The sequence below is a fragment of the Penaeus monodon genome, chromosome 15 (assembly GCF_015228065.2).
Source record: "Penaeus monodon isolate SGIC_2016 chromosome 15, NSTDA_Pmon_1, whole genome shotgun sequence".
Taxonomy (NCBI): Eukaryota; Metazoa; Arthropoda; class Malacostraca; order Decapoda; family Penaeidae; genus Penaeus; species Penaeus monodon.
The window spans coordinates 34,703,265-34,703,516 of NC_051400.1; positions in this window are offsets into that span (position 1 = coordinate 34,703,265).

Genomic DNA, 252 nt, shown 5'->3' on the forward strand with positions numbered 1-252 from the left:
AACGTTAACAAGCAACGGAATCTTCACTATAAGGGAAATATAATATTTGCTCAAGTGACTTATCGATCATGGTTGCGTCATGAAACATAAATAAACTGTGAACAAAACCTGTCTCGAGGAGTTATAAATGCTTATTTTCCGTGATTTATGATTATATGCTATATCAATATCTTATTTGTTGACAAATACTAACTTACAACTTTCAGATGTACGCATGTGTGGTTTTATGCCTGTAGCTTGCATCATGTCACA